This window comes from Ricinus communis, chromosome 4 (genome assembly GCF_019578655.1).
Source record: "Ricinus communis isolate WT05 ecotype wild-type chromosome 4, ASM1957865v1, whole genome shotgun sequence".
Taxonomy (NCBI): Eukaryota; Viridiplantae; Streptophyta; class Magnoliopsida; order Malpighiales; family Euphorbiaceae; genus Ricinus; species Ricinus communis.
The window spans coordinates 5,859,103-5,871,138 of record NC_063259.1 but is presented as its reverse complement, the minus strand read 5'-3'; the positions used below and the strand labels follow the sequence as shown (position 1 = coordinate 5,871,138).

General features: G+C 33.2%; 1 non-coding gene across 1 annotated transcript; it reads left to right on the top strand.

The window, feature by feature from the left end:
* Positions 1–485: 485 nt before the first annotated feature.
* On the top strand, positions 486–592 carry LOC112535487. Its single transcript, XR_003079605.2, has one exon. It is a non-coding gene; the product is annotated as a small nucleolar RNA R71 (small nucleolar RNA).
* Positions 593–12,036: the final 11,444 nt, after the last annotated feature.

Sequence of the window (12,036 nt, the reverse complement as noted above, 5' to 3'; positions counted from 1 at the left end):
ATAGTCGGTAGAGGACCCGAATTTCATCACCAACTCCTCGAGATTGGGCTTCTTCTCCTGATGTGGAGGAAGTTGGGATGGACCAGCTTGCGGCTAGGGCTGTTGCTGATCCAATCTCTAAAAGCCAGGTGGTCCCTAGGCATTGTTATTCCTCTAACTGGAGTTGGGATGATTGTTCCGAATGGGGTTGTATGTATTGCTGTATGGATTGTTCTAATGTCTAGGTGCATTACCCATATAGTCTACTTATTCAAGGTCAGTAGAAATAATAAAGGATGAAGAAGTGGAAGGTGAAGCAAGCATACCTCCGCATTCTGAGTTTACGCAGTGGTCGGGCCACCATAGAACTTGTAGATTATCATCTTTGCATGGGCAAGCATCGAAGGCGTCTAATTCTGTTCGGTCCTCACTGCGCAACATCTAACATCTGCCTGGTAGTAAGGTTCAAACCGCTATAGAAAGTCTGAACCTACATCCATACTGGTAGTCCATGGTGCGGGCAACATCAGAACAAGTCCTTGTATCTCTCCCAGGCATCATATATGCTATCATCATCGAATTGCACAAAAGAAGATATATCATTTCTCAATCTAGCAGTTTTAGCAGGAGGAAAGTACTTATATAAAAACTTCTTAGCCAAAGATCTACATGTTGTAATAGTGTTGGTTAGGAGTGACTGCAACCATCTCTTTTACTCTGTCCCTTAAAGAAAAAGGAAATAGCTTCAACCAAATGGGATCATCAGTTGTTCCATTTATCTTGAAGGTGTCGCAGATCTCCAAGAAGTTGGCTATGTGAGAGTTTGGGTCCTCACTTGGCAGTCACCCAAATTGTACACTAGTCTGGACCATTTGTATCACGTTTGGCTTTATCTCAAAGTTATTGGCTGCCACAGGTGGTCGCAATATACTCGTCTGTGTCCCCTCAAGAGAAGGTACAGCGAACTCGTACATTGTCCTGTTTTCATCCGCAGCCTAGTTGTTGTCTCCCATCTCTACTGGTCTATTCACAGGGGCTTCAATCTCTATCTGTGCCTCTTCTTCTTCTTGTATACGCTTCCTCAAAAGACAGAGGGATCGCTCTGCTTCAGCAAGAGGGTTTACAGGAGTAGGATTAGAGCTCCCGGTCATAAACTACTTGAAATTAAGAGGCAGCAACTAAAGAACACATAAATGAATAAAAGAATAAAGAAACAAAAGAATGAAAAAACAGAAAATAAAAATGGCTAGATTAACATAGATACAAATTCACTCTAGCTCACACAAAAAAGTCCCCAGCAATGGCGCCAAAAACTTGATAGGCTATTTATGTAGCTACAATCTAAGGCAGTGAACCTATCAATGTAGACTAGCACTAATGGCGAGTATCAAGACCGTATTCTCTGGAAAAGGTGATCCTAGAACTATTCCAGCATCTTGTGTTATCTAACCTTAAACAAAATTGATGAAGTTACTAGTCTATGACTAAATGCAAACTAAGTGATTAACTAAATGTCAAATAATCTACAAAGATCTAGTGAAACAATCAAAGGGAGAAAGCAAACCTAAGGGGACCTAAGCTAGTTGGATTTTAGTGAAGGTAGAGATTGTATTGATTACCAATTATGATTATCCGTGAGAGGATTCTAAATTGAATTCGATTTCCCTCTCGAGAACACCGATTTCCTAAATCTAAGAACCTAAATGATGGAATCTCTTCCTAACAATTGATTTTAGGTTAGCCTTAAGATTAATCCACTGCTATTATGAGTTGTTAATTCTTAATCCGACTAGTTAATTACCCTTATCTCTAAGTGATCATTAACCAGTTCTTACTATTCAAATTTCCAATTACTAAATGAATTTCTCAATTATATAAAGCAATTTGAACAACACAATTCACAACGTGTCATGAATAATGCAATTTCTTATTAATAATGAAAGCAAGAAGAATACAAGCATTAATAATCAAAATCTCATAAACATTAAGTGCAATCCAACAAACAAGGGAACCCCAATGGGTTCAACAGTTCTAGCTACTCACGCTAACAAATAACACAAAATAAGGAACAAACACAGAAAAGCAAATTGGAAACATGTACACCCTTCTTCTTCAAGTCAGATGAACAGTCCTAAATCCCCATATCTGAATAATGAACCTCAAATTGCCTCTTGAATGCCTCCAAATCCACTATTGATTTTCAATGTGATGTTTTAACCACTAAAATCCATCCTTCAATATGCGAAATAGTCTTCCAAAGTCGAATATCAAAGTCTGAGAAGGGGTGGCTCGCGCGTGTATGTGAGATCTTAAGTCAGAAAATTGAACCCTAGCAAAATAAATCAATTTTACCTATATAATTGTCCCAGCACGGCTGTGGTCAAGCCCGTGCTGGTCAGCACGGGCGGAGTCCAGGCCGTGCTAGACCTTCGAGTCCCAAAAAATAGCTCTTCTCCTTGATCGTGCCCTCGCCGGTGCTGAGCCACCACGGGCCGTGATGGAGACTGTGGTGGCCTCGAAAATCATGCCAAAAGGTTACTTTTGATGGATTTTGGTCCGTATTCGCACGTATCTCGCTCGACTACTGATAATGTCCATCGATGATCACCTGAAACATGAAAGGAACCAAAACATGGGTGATGCTGGCATAAAACAGGATAATTATGCACACAAATGGAAGTAATTGGGCATATAAACATGTGTAAAATAATGCATATCAAATCACCCCATACTTAAGCTTTTGCTTGTCCTCAAGCAATCAATAACTCAATACATATACAAGCAACAATCACCCCTCAAAATTCATGCTAAGGTTCACAATTTAACCTTATTCAACATATAAAGAATGAAACTCAAGTAGCTAAACAAATCATACACCTTCAAAGAAGAACTATAATAATACCATCTTGAAGTACAACTTATATAACAACTCAACATTAAAGACTAGGAACCATTGCCTCACAGGAATCTCTCAAATCACTCACAATGTTTATAGGTAAACAAAAAGATTCCTTCAATGTAGTTACACAAAACCTGTTTACCATAAGCTTGCTCATAAACTCCATCTTTGCTACTGCGAATAAATGAATACCAAAATCAAAGGATCTTTACAAGGGTTTAGATGTGGCTAAGGTAAAGGTAAGAATATTTGGATAGAAGTGTAAAGTATACTGAAAAATCATGCAATTACTTAGAATTATGTGCTCTAACTACTATCAAACATGCAAAGACTGATAAAAAAAATGTAAAGCTAAATATGGGATTGTATTGATTACTAATTGGGATTACCCATGAGTAGATTCTAAATTGAATTCGATTTCCCTCTCAAGAACACCGAATTCCTAAACCTAAGAACCTAAACGATGGAATCTCTTCCTAACAATTGATTTTAGGTTAGCCTTAGATTAATCCACTGCTATTAGGAGTTGTTAATTCTTAATCCGGCTAATTAATTACCCTTACCTCTAAGTGATCATTAACCAGTTCTTGCTATTCAAATTTCTAATTACTAAATGAATTTCTCAATTACATAAAGCAATTTGAACAACATAATTCACAACGTCTCATGAATAATGCAATTTCTTACTAATAATGAAAGCAAGAAGAATACAAGCATTGATAATCAAAATCTCATAAACATTAAGTGCAATCCAACAAACAAGGGAACCCCAATGGGTTCGACAGTTCTAGCTACTCATGCTAACAAATAGCACAAAATAAAGAACAAACACAAAAGCAAATTGGAAACATGTACACCCTTCTTCTTCAAGTCAGATGAACTGTCCTAAATCCACAAATCTAAATAATGAACCTCAAATTGCCTCTTGAATGCCTTTAAATCCACTCTTGATCTTCAATCTGATGCTTGAACCACTAAAATTCATCCTGTAATATGCGAAATAGTCTCCCAAAGTCGAATATCAAAGTCTGAAAAGGTGGCTCGCATGTATGTGAGATCTCAAGTCAGAAAATCGAACCCTAGCAAAATAAATCGATTTTGCTTAGTGGTCAAGCTCGTACTGGTTAGCACAGGCGGAGTCCATCCCATGTTGGACCTTCGAGTCCTGAAAAACAACTATTCTCCCTGACCATGCCTTCGCCGGTGCTGAGCCACCCGTGATGGAGATCATGGTGGCCTCGAAAACCCTGCCAAAAGGTCACTTTTGAGGGTCAAGTATCGATGGTTCAGCACGGCCAGAGTCCAGGCCGTGCACAACCTTGAAATGCTAGCCTTTACTTAATTTTAATGGATTCTGGTCCGTATTCACATGTATCTCCCTCGGCAACTGATAATGTCCATCAATGATCACCTGAAATATGAAAGGAACCAAAACATAGGTGATTTTGGCATAAAAAAGGATAAATATGCATAAAAATGGAAGTAATTGGGCTTACAAACATGTGTAAAACAATGCATATTAGAAAACAACCCCATATAAGGGGTATATTGATGAGTATGAGAAAATAACCACGTGAGAGGGGTATATTTGTGGGTATGAGAAAGCAACCCCAAAAAGGTGTATATTTTTAATATGAGAGGCAACAACATAATAGGGGTATATCTATAAATATTTAAAAATAACCCGTAAGAGTGGTATATTTATGAGTATGACAAAACAATCTTGTAAAAGGGCATCTTTATGAATATGAGAAAACAACTTTATGTGAGGGATCTATTTGTGAGTACCAGAAAGTGATCCCGTAAGAGGGGTACATTTGTAAATATTAGAAAATAACCCCGTACGAGGGGTATATTTGTGAGTATGAGAAAGCAACTCCATAAAGGGGTATATTTATAAATATGAAAAACAACCTAGTAAGAGGTGTATATTTATGAGTATGAGAAAACAACCCGCAAAAGCGTATATCTTTAACATGAGAAAACAATTCCGTAAGAGTGGTATATTTATAAATATTATAAAACAACCTCGTAATAGGAGTATATTTGTAAGTATGAGAAAACAACCCTCTCAAAATGATATATTTGTGAGTGAGAAAATAATGCCCTTAGAAGGAGTTTATTTTTTAATATGACAAACAACACCATAAAAGAGTTATATTTATGAGTATGAGAAAACAACCGTATAAAAGAGATATATTTGTTAGTATGAGAAACAATACGGTAACAGGGGCATATTTATAAATATTAGAAAATAACCCCGTAAGAGGGGTATATTTGTGAATATGTGAAAACATCTCCGTAAAAGGAGTATATTTTTTAATATGAGAAAACACACCCGTAATAGGAGTATATTCTTAAACATGAGAAAGCAACTCCGTAAGAAGGGTATATTTGTTAGTATGAGAAAACATTCTCGTAGGAGGGGTATATTTGTGAGTATGAGAAATCAATCCCGTAAAAGGGGTATATTTATGTATATGAGAAAAAAATCCATAAGAGGAATATATTTTTGGGTGTGAGAAAATAACCCCGTAAGATGGGTATATTTATAAGTATGAGAAAACGTAAAAGTGTATATTTGTGAGTATTAGTAAACAAGTTCGTAAAAATTATATATTTATGAGTACGAGAATTAATCTCGTAGAAGGGGTATATTTGTGAGTATGATAAAGCAACCCCGTAAAGGGATTACATTTATGAGTGTGAGAAAACAACGCTATAAGAGGTAGATTCATATCCGAAAGAGGTTGACAATAAGTTCTTTCAAAATTAACTATTTGTCCCTTTGTTAGAGGTGTTCCAGAAATATCTGCGATCGAATAAATTGCTCTATGAATGAATGGATCAGATCGAATTGGAAAATGGAAAGATTTGTACAAGTTATACCTTTCGTTACCACTTTGTGGAAAATCATTAGGTATGAATATGTTATATACCTATGAGGAATATATTTTTGAGTTTGAGAAAACAACCCCGTAAGAGGGGTATATTTGTAAATATGACAAAACAACCCCGTAACACGAGTACATTTGTGAGTATGAGAAAACAACCTCGTAAAGGAGTATATTTATAAGTATGAGAAAGCAACCCCGTAAGAGGGGTATATTTCTTAGTATAAGAAAACAACACCATAAAAGGGATATATTTGTTAAGATGAGAAACAACACGATAAGAGGGATATATTTGTAAATATTAGAAAACAACTCCGTAGGAGGGGTATATTTCTGTGTCTGAGAAAATAACCCCGTAAAAGGAGTATATTTATTAATAAGAGAAAACAAGCTCGTAAGAGGGGTATATTCTTAAATATGAGAAAACAACATCGAATAGGAGTATATGTATGAGAATGAGAAAATAACCGCATAAAAGGGATATATTTATGAGTATGAGGAAACAACTTCATAAGAGGGGTACATTTGTTAGTATGAAAAAATAATCCTATAAAAGGGATAAATTTTTTAATATGACAAACAACACCATATGAGGGATATATTTGCGAGTATTATAAAACAACCCCAGAAAAGGGATATATTTGTTAATATGAGAATCAACACGGTAAGAGGGATATATTTATAAATATTAGAAAATAACCCCGTAAGAGGGGTATAATTGTGAGTATGAGAAAATAATCTCATAAAAGGAGTATCTTTTTAATATGAGAAAATAACCCCATACGAGGGATATATTTTTAAATATAAGAAAATAACCTCGTAACAGGGATTTATTTGTGAGTATGAAAAAACAACATCCTAAAAGGGGTATATTGACGAGTATGAGAAAATAACCACGTAAGAGGGGTACATTTGTGAAAATGAGAAAACAACCCTATAAAAGGTGTATATTTTTAATATGAGAGACAACACCATAATAGGGGTATATTTGTGAGTATGACAAAATAACCCGGTAAAAAGGATACCTTTATGAACATGAGAAAACAGTTCCATATGAGGGATATATTTGTGAGTACGAGAAAGCAACCCCATAAGAGGGGTATATTTGTAAATATTAGAAAATAATCCCGCACGAGGGGTATATTTGTGAGTATGAGAAAACAACTCCGTAAAAGTGGTATTTTTATGAATATAAGAAAACAACCCCGTAAGAGCGGTGTATTTATGAGTATAAGAAAACAACCCCATAAAAAGAGGTATATTCTTTAATATGAGAAAACAACTCCGTAAGAGGGGTATATTTGTAAATATTAGAAAACAACCACGTAAGAGGAGTATATTTATAAGTGCGAGAGAACAACCCCATAAATGAGATATATTTGTCAATATAAAAAATAACCTCGTAAGTGGTGTCCATTTGTTAGTTTTAGAAAACAAACCCATAAAAGGGGTACATTTCTTAATATGAGAAAACAACCCGTAAGGGGGTATAATTATAGATATTAGAAAATAACCTTGTAAGAGGATATATTTATGAGTATGAGAAGACAACCCAATATAAGGGGTATATTTCTTAATATGAGAAAACAATCCCGTAAGAGGAGTATATTTGTGATTGTTAGCAAACAACTACATAAAAATGATATACTTGTGAGTATGAGAATTAACCCCGTAAGAGGAGTATATTTATGAATGTGAGAAAATAACCCCGTAAGAGGGGTATGTTTTTTAGTATGAGAAAATAATTCCATAAAAGTGGTATATTCTTTAATATGAGAAAGCAACCTCGTAAGAAGGGTATATTCTAAATATTAGGAACAAACTAGTAACAGGGGTATATTTCTGAGTTTGAGAAAATAACCCCGTAAAAGGGGTATATTTTTTAATATGAGAAAATAACCTTGTATGAGGGGTATATTTGTCAATATTAGAAAATAACCCCGTAACTAGGGGTATATTTGTATGTATTTGAAAACAATCCCGGAAAAGGAGTATATTTTTTAATATGAGAAAAGAAACTCGTAAAGGAGTATATTTATAAATATTACAAAACAACCTTGTAAGAGGAGTATATTTGTGAGTATGAGAAAACAACCTTGTAAAAAGGATATATTTTTTAATATGAGAAAACAATCCCGTAAGTGGGGTATATTTATAAATATTAGAGAACAACCCGTAACAGGGGTATATTTGTGAGTACGAGAAAGCAATCTTGTAAAAGGGGTATATTTATGAATGTGAGGAAACAACCCCGTTAGAGGGGTATATTTATGAGTATCAGAAAATAACCCGAAAAGGGGTATATTGATGAAAATAATAAAACAACTCCATAAGAGGGATATATTTATGAGTATGAGAAAACAACCATGTAAAAGAGGTATACTTATGAGTTTGAGAAAACTACCCCGTATAGGGCTATATTTTTTAATTTGAGAAACAATCTCGTAAAAGAGGTATATTTATAAATATTAGTAAAAGATACTGTAAGAGAGGTATGTTTGTGAGTTAAATATATATAATAATAATATATGTAATATTTATATGTCGTAAATATATATTATTCGTATATAATATTTATATATAATAATAATAATATTAAATATGAAATTAAATTTGTAATTAATATATAATTATATATAGTATAATAAATTAATAAATAGTATAAAATTAATATTTACAATTATAAATAATTAATATTAATATTATTAATAATAAATATTATATTAATATTAAAATTAAATATATTAATAAAATTAATAATATAATAATTTATATTTATTATAATAATATGAGAGAACAACCTTATAAAAGGATATCTTTATGGATATGACAAAAGCGTCACGTATTTATAAAAGGGGTAGATTTAGGAATATTAGAAGAAAACCCCGTAAGAGGGGTATATTTTTTAGTCCGAGGAAATAATCCCGTGAAAGAGGTATATTTGTTAATACAAAAAAATTAACCCCGTAAGAGGGATATATTTGTAAATATTAAAAATAATCCCGAAACAAGGGTATGTTCATGAATATGAGAAAACAACCACGTAGAAGTTGTATATTCATGAGTATGAGAAAACAACCACGAGAGAGAGGTACATTTGTGACTATAAGAAAATAATCCCATAAAAGGTGTATATTTTTAATTTGAGAAAACAACCCCTTAAGAAGGGTATATTTGTAGATATTAGAAAGAACCCGTACGAGGGGCATATTTATGAGTATGAGAAAATAACTCTGTAAAAGGTTATCTTTATAAATATGAGAAAACAACCCCACACGATGGGTATATTTGTGAGTATGGGAAAGCAACCCCGTAAAAGGGGTACATTTATGAATATTAGAAACAATCTTGTAAGAGAATATATTTTTAAGTATGAGAAAACAACCCCGTAAAAGGGGTATATTTGTGAGTATGAGAAAACAACCCCGTAAGAGAGGTATATTTTTGAGTATGAGAAGACAACCCCGTAAGAGGACCATATTTTTGAGTATGAGAAAACAACCCCGTAAAAGGGGTATATTTATGAGTATGATAAAATAATCCCGTAAGAGGGGTATATTTCAAAATATGAGAAAACAACTGTGTAAAAGGGGTATATCTATGTATACGAGAAAACATCTCCGTAAGGGGGATATTTGTTAGTATGAGAAAACAACCACGTAAAAGGGGTATATTTTTAATATGATAAACAACACCGTAAGAGAGGTATATATATGAGTATGAAAAAAACAATCTCATAAAAGTGGTATACTTATGAGTATGAGAAAACAACCTCGTCAGAAAGATATATTTGTGAGTATGAGAAAACAACCCCATAAAAGGGAAATTTTTTTAATATGAGAAAATAACCCCGTAAGAGGGATATATTCTTAAATATGAGAAAACAACACCATAATAGGGGTATATTTGTGAGTATGAGAAAAAGATCTCATAGAAAGGGTATGTTAATGAGTATGAGAAAACAACCACGTGAGATAGACACATTTGTGAATATGAGAAAACAACCCCGTAATGAGGGTATATTTATGAGTATGAGAAAAAAATCCGTAAAGGAGTATATTTATGAGTATGAGAAAGCAACCCCGTATGAGGGATATATTTGTGAGTATGAGAAAACAACACAATAAAAGGGATATATTTGTTAATATGTGAAACAATACGGTAAGAGGGGTATATTTATAAATATTAGAAAATAACTTCATAAGAGGGGTATGTTTGTGTATATGTGAAAACAACCATGTAAAAGGAGTATATTTATTAATATGAGAAAATAAACTCATAAGAGGGATATATTCTTAAATATGAGAATATAACTCCGTAATAGAGGTATATTTGTGAGTATGAGAAAATAACCGCGTAAAAGGGATATATTTATAAGAATGAGAAAACAACCACGTAAGAGGATATAATTGTGAGTATGAGAAAGCAATCCTGTAGAAGAGATATATTTTTTAATATGACAAAAAAGACCATAAAAGGGGTATATTTATAAATATGAGAAAACAACCCTATAAAAGGGATATATTTATTAATATGAGAAACAACATGGTACGAGGGATATATTTGTAAATATTAGAAAACAACCTTGTAAGAGGGGTATATTTGTGAGTATGTGAAAATAACCGCATAAAGAAGTATATTTTTTAATATTAGATATAAATATGAGTAAACGACCTTGTAACAGTGGTATATTTGTTAGTATGAGAAAACAACCTCATAGAGGGGGATATATTGATGAGTATGAGAAAATAACAACGAGCTAGGGGAATATTTGTGAGTATGAGAAAGCAACCCCGTAAAAGGGATATATTTATGTCTATGAGAAGACATCCTCCTAAGAGGGATATATTTATGAATATGACAAAACAACCACGTAAAAAGGGATAAATTTCTTAATATGAGAAAACAACCCCGTAAGAGGAGATATGTTTGTGAGTACCGGTAAACAACTTTGTAAAAACGATATTTTTATGAGTATGAGAATTAACCTCATAGGAGGATATATTTGTGAGTATAATATTTGAAAAGAAACCTCGTAATAGGTATATGTGAGTATGTGAAAACAATCCAGTAAAAGGAGTATATCTTTTAATATGAGAAAATACACCCGTAAGGGGGATATATTCTTAAATATGAGAAAATGATCCCGTAACAGGGGTATATTTGTTAGTATGAGAAAACAACCTCATATAGGAGGTATATTGACGAGTATAAGAAAATAATAATAAGTGAGAAAAATATTTATGAGTATGAAAGAAACCCTGTAAAAGGGGTATATTTATGACTATTAGAAGACATCCTCCTAAGAGGGGTATATTTATGAGTATAAGAAAATAACCACGTAAAAAGGGTAAATTTCTTAATATGAGAAAACAACTCCGTAAGAGGGGTATATTTACGAGTATGAGAAAAAATCCTGTAAAAGGAGTAACATTTTTAGTAGGAGAAAATAACCCTATAAGAGGAATATATTTGTGAGTATGATAAAGCAACCCGTAAAAGGGTTATATTTGTGACAACCAACACTATAAGGGGGTATATTTGTGAGTATGAGAAAACAACCCCATAGAAAGAGTATATTTATGAATATGAGAAAATAAACCCGTATGAGTAGTATATTTATGAGTGTGAGAAAGGAACCCAACAAAAAGGATGTATTTATGAATATTAGAAAACAACCCCGTAAGAGGGGTATATTTGTGAGCATGAGAAAACAACACCGTAAAAGGGTATATTAATGAATATGTGAATTAACCCCGTAAGAGGGGTATATATGTGGGTATGAGAAAACAACCCTAGAAATGGGTATATTCATTAACATGAGAAAACAACTTGGTAAGAGGGGTATATTTGTAAATATTAGAAAATAACCCCGTAAGAGGGATATACATGTGAGTATGAGAAAACACCTACATAAAAGGGGTATATTTTTAGTATGAGAAAGCAATTCCGTAACTAGGGTTTATATTTTAATATGAGAGAACAACCCCGTAAGATGGGTATATTTATAAATGTTAGAATACAACCCCATAAAAGGGATATATTTTTCAATATGCGAAAATAACCTCGTAAAAATGGGTATATTTGTAAAAACTAGAAAACAACCCATGAAGGAAGGTATATTTATGCGTATGAGAAAAGAACCTCATAAAAAATATATAATTATGAGTATGAGAAAACGATCCTGTAAAAAGAGTATATTTATGAATGTGAGAAAACAAACCCGTGCGAAGGGTATATTTGTGAGTATAAGAAAGCAACCTA